The 11,388-nt window shown below is 52.0% G+C and overlaps 1 protein-coding gene across 1 annotated transcript in view; it reads right to left on the bottom strand.

The window, feature by feature from the left end:
• Positions 1–726: 726 nt before the first annotated feature.
• Stx18 (syntaxin 18) overlaps positions 727–11,388 on the bottom strand; it is a 149,295-nt gene continuing 138,633 nt past the window's right edge. The window contains exon 13 of the transcript XR_011707947.1: positions 727–998. The gene's annotated coding sequence lies outside the window, so the exon portion shown is untranslated. The remainder of the gene's footprint in view (positions 999–11,388) is intronic.

Genomic DNA, 11,388 nt, shown 5'->3' with positions numbered 1-11,388 from the left:
CATATCCGTATCTGAACATAGGAGAGTGATGTCCCTTTCATTCCCGTCTTTCTCATGCCCGTCCCCCTCCCTTCCCAGAAATTTTTACTCTATGGAAGAAGGAGAGAATAGAAGATGGGGCCAATGTGCGTCTCTACCACAATAATATGTCTGAGCCTGGGTCAGCAGACAGGTGCTCAGCTTCAAGGGACAGGAATCCTGTCCAGCAGGGATTAAGGAAGGAAGGCTTTGCTTTTCTCATGGAGCAAGACATGGGTGGTTGCCGGCACAGGGCAATTGCTCAAAGATGACCACAATTTGTTGTTTTGTTTTGATATTTATTTTTTGGTACTAGGGATTGAAATCAGGGGTGCTTTACCACTGAGATACATCCCCAGTACTTTTTAAGGGTGGCTCCCTAAGTTGCTGAGGGTCTAAGTTGCCCAGGCTGACCTTGAACTTGCAATCTTCCTGTCTCAGCCTCCTGAGTCACTGGGATTATAGGCAGGTGTTATCATGCCTATCAGATGACCACAATTAGCTGGTTTTCACCCTTGTGTTGTAGACTCATGGACTGAAGAAGGCTGCTGTGGCTCCAAACATCACTTTTGTATTTAACATAGAAAGAAGCGTGAAGAGTTCTCCAAGTCCTGAGGTCTCCTATAGACACCCCAAAAGACTTATATAGTACTCTATCTGTACTATCTAAGTCTTTTAGACTGGCTGGTCCCCATATCTGTGACGGGGGCTGGAAAGTCTAGTGTTTAGCTTCACGGCCTATTAGATAATAGAGACTCACCCCATTAGATTGCAGATTCCATGACACTGGTTCAGTTTCTGAGAATTCCTCCACCCACAGTTGCTATCAAACACCTGCAGTCACTGTACCCACCTAGGATGCTCACCCCGTGCTGTCTCCCCTGTGAAAGGCACAGACGCCCCAGTGCCAGCAGGTGTTGTTTGGATCCCAGGGGAGGTGCCAGTCATTCAGGGTTGGTCCCAGACCCTCAGTCTGTCATCTGGAAAAGAGAAGGGAATTCGACTCACACTCCAGGCTGATGGTGAAGGCCAGAGGCAAGGAAGAGAGCCAGGGTGGCCCAGAGCTGACACCCAGCCACTGGGAACTCGGGAGTGTTCAGCCCTTCCTCCACGCCCACCCTGTCTTCCACCACCAATGAAAACTGACCAGTGCCATGTTCAGTGGGGCTTCACCTTTTCAGGGGGCTTCTGATCAGTGCACCTGTAGACCTCAGGGGAGTAGAATCTGCCCTCCAACTCTGAACTGGGTGAGAGTGGCCAGGTGAGAGGGAAGGGCTGCTCTGGCTTTGGGTTCAAATCTGTGGCTAGGTGGCTTTGTGTCCTACCATACTACAGAGGTGACCCTCAGCCTCCTCATCTGTAAAATGGGAACTGATGGGCTGTTGTGAAGTTTCACAAAAAAACACCCCAGCACAATGCCTGGTGCACAGGGGACCCCAGGAAAATGCTGGCTCTCTCACTGTCAGAGGTAAGACAGGCCACCTCCCCACCGGAGGCATGGACATCAGCAGAGGGGACGCTGTGCGGCTGCCGCCCGAGGCACGCAGGGCTCTTGGCTAAAGGTGACCTAATTATTAATGAAAGCTCCCGAGAGCTGAGACATAATCCTCCTGAAGGAGGCTCAGAAGGAGCAGATAATGGGACAATAAAATTAATCTTGTAGAAAAACACAATTAGCTGTATCATTTATAAATCTCTTCTCCCTGGCTGGGCAGACGCGGGCAGCGGCATGAGCCCGGCTGCTGCGGCCCAGACTCCCCTTCACGTGAATGGATGGACGGACGCAGCTTTTGCTGGGAAAACATTTTCATTTCACATTCAAGGGTTATTATTGGAGTTTTAAAAACAGACTTCAGAAGCCAGAATGACCCAGAGAACAAAATGGAAGGCTTGGTGCCCAGCCCCTCCATGTCCTTCCTGTTTCAAGGGCTTCAGTGCCACGGCAGCTGCTTTACGGGGAGCGTCCCAGGAACCTGCCCAGCTCTTGACTTGGTCGTGGCTCTCAACAGGAACCAGCCCCGCTTCTGCCCTCCTGGAGCTCCTGGGGCGGAGTGGACAAGCAGCACCAAGACCCAAGGAGGACCGACGGCCCGGCCCAGCTCCCTGCTGTGGGGTCTTGAGCAAGCACCCCGAGCCTCAGTTTCCCCAAAAGCCACATGCACCGAGCTGGGGGTTGCCCTGCCTTCCAGGGCAGGGGGACCACAGGAGATGGTGTGCAGCGCCCCCCACACAGGACCACCGTAGGCGCAGTGTCTGGAGGTTTCCGGAGCTGTCCGGTCATTCTTGTCCCTGCCTTTCTCTCATCTCCCACCACAGAGAGGGCTCTGCTCATTTTACCTGTCACCACCTTTTTAAAACACTGAAGTTTAATGATTCACACACCCTGAAATGCAGCATTCAAAAGCATCCAGTTCAATGGTTTTTCATCCATTCAGGGTTGTACAACTAGCACCACTAACCCTAGACTCTTCACCACCCCCAGGGAAGCTCAGCCTCATCGGTAGTGACCTCCCATCCCCTGTCCCCAGCCCTTGGTAACCCCAACCCCACTTCTGTCTCTACGGATTTGTCTTTTTCTGAACATTTCCTATAAATGGGATTAACAACATGGTCCTTCATGTCTGGCTTCTTTCCAGAGCGTCCTGCTGGGGCAGGTGGTGGTGTTCCCTTACTTTTTGTAGCTGAAAAGAGTCCCATCGCCCAGACAGGCCACATTGTGTATCCACCCATTTGTTGGTGGACATTGAGTTATTTCCATTTGGGGGCTATTAGAATTTAGTGGTGCTCTGAGCTCTGTGTTTATCTGAATGTTGTGTGTGAACAGATGCTTTAATCCTCTTGCGCACACACCTGGGAGCAGAACTTCTGGGTCACATGTCAAGTCTCTGCCCAGTGCTGTGAAGAGCGGCCGCCATGCTGCTGTGCACACGGGCTGCTGTTGCACAGCCCACAGAGGACGTGAGAGTTCCAGGGTCCACAGGGCTTTATTCACACTTACTTCCCAGATGGTTTTTCGTGGTCATCATCTGAAGCTCTGCACCTTTCCCTCCTGTCCCTCTCGTGGCCTTGCCCCATTCTCTGCTCCACTTCTCCTCCTGAGACCATGGGGCCACCAAGGCATCTAATTCCAGAGCCTGGCGCCTCAGGACCCCGGTTACCAGGTCCCCCCAAGGATGAACTTCTTGTCCTTTCCTTGAGTTGCTGCTAAGGTTTCGGAGCTGTAGGAGTAACCTGCGGATGAGCCTGCCGTGGACCAGACACGGGCTCCTGCCCTCGTGGGCCCCTCCATTTCCCACTGTCAAATGAGGTAACTGAGGAGATGTGGTCTCACACTCACGTGCCTGCAGGGCCAGGCGGTTAGGAAGCCTGGTGAGTGGGGCAGAGGCCCATCCGAGGCAGGAAGGGGTGGGGTGGGCGCCATCATGCTTAGGCAGTTTGCCACACGGCAATGTTTGCTGTCAGACTTCTCAATATAAAAAAAATTTTTTTTTTCCTGTAAAGGCAATTGTAAAGACTCCAAACAAGTACGGCTTGACCTGCAGAATTCCAGTTGCAAATCTGGGACCAGTGATTCTGAAACTCAAGTGTGCATCAGAATCACCCAGAGGACTTATTCAAAGATAAAGGTTCTGATGGAGCAGGTCTGGGGGTGGGGCCTGAGAATCTGCATTTCTCAAAGTTAAGGCTGCTGCTGGTCCAGGGACCACATTTGGAGAACCACAGCCTTGGACTGATAATGCTCAGTAAGTTCCGTCCCCGTTCTAACACAGTGGATGATTCGAAAATCCAAAGCCGAGGACTGTGCCCATGGAGAAGCAGCATCCCTCCAGGAAAGACTGGGGACCAGGGGACAGCTAGCCTAGTTCCTGGCCTGTGCAGGCAGTAGCCAAGAACAGCATTACTGAGCGGCCATATCTCCTCCTTCTCCTGAGCTTTAATCATGGAAACTCACACATGTGCAAAGTGCTTGTAGAACTCAAAACAATGCAGAAGCTGCTGAAATATGTGATATATTAAAATATAGCGCGAAAGCATTGACAGTGTGAAAGCTATTTGGGCCTCAGAGCCTCTGACTGTCTCCTGGGACTATCGTAACAAGTTGCCATGAGCCGTGCAGTTTAAATCAACACCAATGTGCTCTCCCACCGCTCCGGAAGCTCGGGTCCAAAGTCAAGGCGTCCACAGGCCATGCTCTCGGCAGGCTCTGGGGAATCTGCTCCATGCCCCTTTCCCAGCTTCTGGTGGCTCCCAGAAACCCTTGGCAGTCCTTGGTTTATGGAGGTGTCACTCCAGTCTCTGCCTCTGTCCTCCCATGGCCTTCTGCGTGATGTGTCCCCCTCTATCCCTTCTTAGAAGGACACCAGTCGTTGGGTTCAGGGCCCACCCTACATCCAGGATGATCTCATCTCAAGATCCTCACCTTTCATGCCTGCAGAGACCTATTTTAACATGAGCTCACATTCTGAGGTTCCAGGTGCCACAATTTTTGGAGGGATGCTATTCAACCCACTGTAACCGCCTTACTCAGATGTGCTTCTAGTAAGCCTGACAGCCTGGCATCTATGCTTGTAGCAAATTAGAGAATACACCTCGGGAAGCGGTGGCGTGGAGTAGTGAAGACCTTGTGCAGACCCCTGTCAGGGCAGAGGTCACAGGAGCAGGCCCAAATGGTAACCAGGCCCCACAGCCTGGGAACATTCAGGGTGGGGTGGGGGCCCTAGCCCCCATGTTGCCCAGCTTGGAAGATGGGTATTCATGAAGCTGACCCAATTCTCCAAGAGGTGCTTAAATTCTTTTCAAGGTCCTCTGTCTCGGAAGGCAGGACAATGTGCCTTGCATTTTAGAATGACTCTGTTCTACAAGGAGGAAAAGTAGACGAGATGGATCAAAATGCAATTGCCGGAAAATCTGCTCACAAGGAATCAACTCCATTCCTCAGCTGGGCCTGAGAAAGGGGGTGTGCCTGCTGACAGAAGAAGGTTGTGCATTGTGGACGCTAGAAAAATAATCATGCCGGAAGTCCAAGGACAGCTCAGGACCTTCAGATCAGGGCTGCTCCAGGGGTGAAGGAGTGATAATTTCCCTCTGCGGCAACTACCAAAGCCCCAGCCCCAGCTGCCAAGCGGAGACGGTGGGGATGGACAAGCCCCATTAGGTCATTCTGAGCCACCTGGCCTTGGCCGTGAATCTCCAGGTCAATGTGGGGAGCCCATGTTCTCCACATTCTCCAGGGATACTGGCTCCACAAAGCATGGAATGAATTGCATCATCCATCCTCGGGCCTTTAAAAATTCCATAATTAATCCAAGCGTATGGCGGTACCATTGTTACTAGAATTTGGCCTTTCTGTGGTTCTTTACTTTGGTAAAGTGCTTTTATAATCATTTACCTGCTAAATAATTTAAATCAAGTTATTGCAACAAGCTAGAAGCCTGGTTCTTAGCTGCTGAGGGTGATGTTGGAATGCTTATGAGAAAGGCAGGAAGGAGCCCAGGGAAATCAAATCCTATGGTCTTTACTACTCATGCCCAGGCGTGGGCAAGAGCTGTGGGACCTCAGTGTGCCCTCGGGCATGGTGAGACCTCGGGCGTGGTGGCTCTGATGTCTCAGGGGCCATGGTTCAAGGTGCCAGAGCACAACACAGAGAAGTGGCTCTTGGCTGCAGGGGAATCCAGTTCTTTCAGCCCCAACCCCCCTGTTACGGAAGGAAAACCAGGTCTGGGAGGGAGGGCTTGCTTTCCCAGGGAGGGGGCTTGTGTCCAGGTTAAGGGGACCTGCCTCCTCCATTGGAGTCCTAAATGGAGTGAAGAAGGGGCCAACTACCTGAGCATAAGGGCAGGCGGGGGCTGGAGAGGGGCTGGGCGGCATCTCTGGTTGGGAACCCATAGGGACAGCGTGTGCTCGTCTCCCCTCTGCTAACACCTCTGCCAGCATCATCTTAATGACCATGTGTCTCCCAGGCCTTGGTGGCCTCACCTGGACATGGTGTCCTTACAGAGCCCATCTGCAGTGTGGACTGTGCTTTGCCCAGAAGGTGTGCATCACTGTCAGCACATGGTGTGGTAGCTGTCCTTAGCCACCATGTCAGCCCCTTGTTGTCCCTTTATCTGCAAAATGGGGATGACAGTATCTGCCCTTTCCCTGCAGGATTTTTGTGAAGCTAACAAAAAAAAAATGAAAATAAAAAGCAGTCAAGGGCAATGGAAGGGAAAGTACTTCCCTGCGGCCATCACCATCTCTTCTTCCCTGGAGGAGGGCGGAGGAGGGGTCTCCTGCTCCAGGAGGTAGGGACTTCCCAGGTCTTGGCACTGGTGTCTCTCCATGCCAAGAGGGGGCTGCAAGCTGAGAGGGGTCCTTGGAAGAGACTGGGTTCCAAAGCATCATTTGCAAAGGTGTGGCCAGGGCGCAGAGCACGGAGGAGGCTTCAGTGGCCAGAGCCCATATCAGGGTGCAGGAGGGGAGGGGAGAGAAAAGCCTGGAAGAACTGGGCTGCCCTGGGGCATGGGGACCCCCAGAACAGGGCCAGCCTGCTTGGCCAGAGGGCATGGGATCCACTGAAGCAGGCTCTAGTCCACAAGGGCATCTCGTGTCCTAGGGGGAGGGTTGAGGGCCAAGGGCAGGTGCCCTGCACAGCACCATCTGGGCTCTCAGGGCAGGGAGGGAAGCAGTGGGCAGAGGGAAGCTGGCTTGATCTGTGACGGGTGACTTCGGGTGTCAGCCTGGTTGCATTAAGGAACACCTAGGGACTGGTAAAGTGTCACTTCTGGGAGTGTCTGAGGAGACTGACCTGTGAGTTCAGGGACTGAGTGGGGAATATATATCCTCTGCTGAGGCCCAGACTGGATCCAGAAAGGAGAGGAGGATCCCCCTGCCCCCCACCCCGCCATCTTTCCTGCAGCTGGGACCCTCTGCTTCTCCTGCCTCTGGACCTCAGCGCTCCAGCCTGTCTGATCTTGGACTTCGGGACCTGCACCAGTCGCACCCTGGGTCTCAGACTGAGAGTTATGCTGTCAGCTTCCCCAGTTCTGAGCCCTCTGATCTTGGACTGAGCTACGCTTCAACTGGCCTGTCAGGGGACTTCTCTGCCTCCACAATCACCTGAGCCAACTCCACTTCTTTCCGTCTCACACAGATTTAACTATGTCTCCTACTGGTTCCATTTCTGGAGAACCCTGACCTGACAGTCTGTGAGCTCATCTGCTCTCTGGGAGTCCTAGGGCAGGCTCTGCCTCTCTGCTGGGTGGCCAGTGACAATCTGTCCCTTGCTGGCCCAGATGTGAAGCGGAGGTGTGGAACTACAGGACTGCTCGTCCTCTGTAAGACCCTTGCCCCTAGGAGACTGCTTCCCTGGATCTGCCCCTGGATCTGCGCTGCCTCAAGCAAACTTTGTGGAGCTTGGCTTCTGAATTTGACTCCCACCCCTAAAAACAAAGTGTATTCGATGTGACATGCCCTTTAGAAGTCCCTGTGGGTTCCCTCCCCTACTGTCCTCTGTTTGGGGTGGGGGGGCTGCTTCTCCTCCCTCTTCCCCTGCCTCCACTGTCGGGGAACCTGGGGCCACTGGTAGTCCTTTCAGGTTCTTTCTAGCTGGACAGGGACAATACTTCCTGTCCTAAGTATTTTCCCATTTTAATGTCCTCCTCTTCAAGGTTGGGTAGATTTGAACATTTGAAAATAGCCCGGCTTATAAGAGAACAAGGTGGACAGGTAACAGGAATTAGCTCCCAGAACCTTAGAGGTGGGCACCCAGATGGAAAGAAGTCAGCTTCTACTATTCTATGCCCACTGATGATGCAAAATTGAAATGCTCTGCACTCAAAATGGGAATCGAAATAGGGAACGTTTGAAAATCATCTTGTCTTATATACCAAATCTTGGAGTTAAAAAAAATAAAAATGATTTTGTGAATATCCTATCAATGTATAGAAAGGAAACTGTGGTCCAGAGAGGGCCACTCACCAGAGCCTTTGGCTATTATTTTCTTGCTCACACACTACCAAGGTCAAGGGCCTCAGCACCAGGGCAAAATGGATCTTAGAAATAATTTGGGAAAATCAGGAATGACTGAGTAGTTCACTAAGACAATAAGGCAAAACAACAATAAACAACAACCTCCCCAAACCTAAAACAAAACGCATGCACACAGTTCCTTTTGAATACGTACTAGGTCCCCAAGTGCCTCTGAGCGCCATGACAGTATTGACTCAGTCCCTGTGAATATGAACAAAGAAACAAAACAGCCCATGTGCTGCTAACTATTACAGATTGCTTTAAATGGCCAAGTGCTGAGAAATACAGAGGTAAGTAAAACCCTGGGGACCACCAGCAACTGTATGTTTTTGTCTATTTGTATATTTTTAAATATTTTGAGTTTTCCAGAAATGAGCATTTGTAATAGGTAACATTTAGGAGAGAGGATGTCACAATGACATGGTGGACGACCCTGCCTCCAGGTTGAACCAGGCCACGTGTTTTCTTACTGCACACTGGAACACGCCTTCCCCAGCGATGGTTAAACACGTTTCCTGTGAGTGGGCAGTAAGTTGGTGCCAATCTGCCCGACTCCTCAGTGCCACTCGGGAGACAGGGAAATGAAAGATGAAGCAGTTCTACCTGGATTTGCTTGCGGTCTAGAAAGAGATGTGAATACCAGACCCAGACTAGCATAAAGACAGGCCAGATTCAAAGAGGAGGCAACACTGAACCCGGGCTTGAAGGGTGAGTGGGAGTTTGCCAAGTGGACCGGGGGCAAAGCAAAAAGTGTTTCCGCCTGTGGGCTCTGGGGAGGGGTGGAGTGTGGCAGCAGCTCAGGGGGAGGAGGGACAGCGAGGACTCCACCAGGGTAGCTGATGCTTCACCAGGCCAGTGGATTCTGTGCTTTGCAGAAAGACCCCGAGCCTGGGTCCCCCCAGGCCACGGCAGTGTGCCGGCTGACTTCGTGAGCTACGAACCGGACCAGAGAATGGTGAAGCCATCAGCTTTGTAGAAGAGGTGAATTCAGAAAGCAGACTGGGAGCTGCCAGGGTTGGGAGGGAGGGGGAGGATAGGGAGTGTGCTCCTTAGTGCCTCAGGGTCTCCTTGTGGGGTGATTAAGTGTCCAGGAAGGAGCGGGGTCAGTGGCACAGCCTTGGGAATATACGAAAGCCAGGGAAGTGGACACTTTAAAATGGAGCTGTCTCGGGCACTTGAGCTGTCTCTCAGTCGTTAAAAGACATGTGAATGAAGCGTCTCTGGACCTGCGTCTCCAGGCTGTGGGATGGCCAGAGCCTTCTCTGATCAACACAGGCAGCACCAAGCTTCCACTTGAGCTGGTGCTGGGCGGCCTCCCTCACAGCACAGCGTGCACCCGTCCTGGGATCAGGCTGGAGGTGGGAAGCCCAGAGCCTGCAGCCTGTCCCCCGTGCAGGAACCCAAGGGCCTGGAACCAGTCTTGCCTCCTCTGAGCTAGTAAGCTCACAGGACTGTGGGGATGGAGATTCTCAGCCATTCTGGACTGTCCACAACCATAAAAAATGCCCACCACCTCGCCCTGACTCCAGCATATACAACTGCCTAAGGGTGCAGAATTAGAAGGCAAAGCAATAATAGCTAAAGCAAGAACTGTTTTTTTTTTTTTTAACTAATAGCCCATTTGATTCTTACAATACCACCATGATGGAGATATTATCTATACAGATAAGGAAACCGAGGCACAGAGAGAGTAATCTACTTACCCAGAGTGACACGGTTTGGAGTAAGAAGGGACGAGGTTCCAGATCAGGGCATGGTGCTAGGGTTTGGCTGGGATTTTCCCCCAAGGTTCATGTGTTGGAAGTTTAGTCCCCAGGGTGGTAATGTTAAGTGGTGGGGCCTTTAAGAGGCGGGGCCTGGTGAGAGGTCCTGGGGCACTTCCCCTGGGACTCAGGTAGTTCTGAGTTACTTTTTACCTGCTCACTCTGGCTTCCTATCTTCTTCTCACACTTCCTCCTGCCATGATGCCAATTCACCAAAGGTCCTCACCAGAGCTGAGCTGATGCTGACACCATGCCCTTGCACCTCCAGAACTGTGAGCCACATGAACCTATTTATACAGTTCCAGCCTCAAGTATTTCCTTATAGTAATGGAAAACAGACCAATTCATGTGGCCTAGCGACTGTGTCACACTGCCTGTTGCAGTGAGGATATGAACTTCAACTAGTGGGACAAGGGAAGTCTCCATCAGCCTTGAACTTGGTAGAAATAGCAGGTTGGCTCTGAGTGTTGAGGAGCAGGATCTGGCTGTCCTGGGGAGGACAGCCAGGGGTTACTTCATACATTTAAACAGTGGGTATATCCCTCTGATCAGCAACCATGAAGTACAGCCAGCCAAGAGTCGTTTAGAAAAACCAGATGTGTTAAAAATCCTTTGTGGCACTTGGAATTACATGGTTGGTGCTAAGATGAAGCTGGGGTCCAGAGGGGAGATCAAGCCCTGTTGGTATCATTTATTTTTGGTTGACCTTCAACCACCATTATAGCTTCAACCATTCCCACTTCTGTGATCATGGCCTCTTCAACCTGATCTCTTGTCAAGTCCCTGCCCAAGCAAGAGCCACCTCAGCCCCCTGTAAATTACTTGGACTTGGGATCCCCACGTCACTGCACGTTTGCAGGATTAATGCCTTAATGTCCTGAACAATTGTCCCTCAAGAGCCTGTCCATGTTCTCATCCTGGGTGCCTGGAAGTAGGTAAAAGCAGTGGTCACTTACATGGCAATAGATGGGACTCAGTTGGGGACACTGAGAGGAGGACCTCATTCATCTTGGATCATCAGAGCAGGCCCTAAGTCCAACGTGAGAGACAAGGGAGACACACACAAGACAGAGGCCTATGGCTGGAGTGATTAAGGAGAATACAGAGCCTGGAGTGACCAGGCCACCAGTCAAGGAATGCCTGGGGCCTCCACATAGAACTAGGAACAGCTTCTCCCCTGCCGCCTCCAGAGGGAGCGGTCCTGCTGATGCCTTGATCTTGGACTTCCTGCCTCCAGAGTGGTGAGGACTACATTTACATTTCTGTTGTTTCAAGCCTCCCAATTTGTGCTCCTTTGTTCCAGCAGCCACTGGAAGCTGGGGCTGCCTTCCTCCCGGGACACACCCTCCCTGGTCCACCTCACTCTGGGGCCTCCCCTGGGAACTGCAAATTTACCCACCTCCTGGCACCTTCCCTCCCAAAGGCTTGCAATTTGCTGCCCCTTGTCCGTGAGCCTCTTGTGGGTGGCAGTGCATCCTGTGCACCTTGTGTTGCCCGTGTCCTTCAGCAGAAGGAAGGCACACAGAATGAGACATAGCAACTGGCACCGCAAAACTCACAGCACCGGAGAGCGAGTGACAATCAGAAACAACATGGG

This window comes from Marmota flaviventris, chromosome 7 (assembly GCF_047511675.1).
Source record: "Marmota flaviventris isolate mMarFla1 chromosome 7, mMarFla1.hap1, whole genome shotgun sequence".
Lineage (NCBI taxonomy): Eukaryota > Metazoa > Chordata > Mammalia > Rodentia > Sciuridae > Marmota > Marmota flaviventris.
The sequence above is the reverse complement of the archived record's forward strand: the minus strand, read 5'-3'. Positions and strand labels throughout refer to the sequence as shown.